Source organism: Gopherus flavomarginatus, chromosome 1 (assembly GCF_025201925.1).
Source record: "Gopherus flavomarginatus isolate rGopFla2 chromosome 1, rGopFla2.mat.asm, whole genome shotgun sequence".
NCBI lineage: Eukaryota > Metazoa > Chordata > Testudines > Testudinidae > Gopherus > Gopherus flavomarginatus.
The window spans coordinates 236,485,788-236,486,483 of record NC_066617.1 but is presented as its reverse complement, the minus strand read 5'-3'; positions in this window follow the sequence as shown (position 1 = coordinate 236,486,483).

Sequence of the window (696 nt, the reverse complement as noted above, 5' to 3'; positions counted from 1 at the left end):
ATTAAATAAATACATAATCAGATGGATTAGTATAGTAGTATCATAAACACCTACAGTGATTTAGGTGATTTAGGCACCCGAATCTCAGTTTTAGGCACCACTGCGAACCCCATACCCTTGCCTGGCTGCTGCCTAACACTGTTGGTCTCAAAGCTCACTCACCACCTAAATTTTTGCTGTAAAAGTTGTCTCAGAGCCTATCTCTGGGTATGTGCACTGTTGTCTCACTCTAGGCATCTGGATGCTGATTACATCCAGAAGCCCCCAAGCAATCCATAAAGCAAGGGGAAAATAGGCATTCCTCCACCTATCTAGACTGTGGGACTTAATTCGGTAGGGATGCTCAGCGTTCCAATACCTAAGTCCCCTTATGGATCTAGTCCCAACTCACTTGTGACACTGGGTAAGTTCCAAACTCTGCATCTGTTTCCTTACAAGGCTCTTTCTTTTTGGTTTTTACCTATTTTTAAAGAATATTTCCCAGATTTTACAAAAGCTGTTAGTTTTCCACTGATTTACACCTTAATTTTCGACAAAAAATATTGATTATGTTAAGAAAATCAATACATTACATTAGGAAATTGTGTTTATGTTAATAATAAATTAGTCTAAGTGTAAATGCTAGGCTGTCTGCTAAAGTAAGGCAATGTAGCAGAAGCTACTATATATGCACACACAAATAGACATGTGCAAATA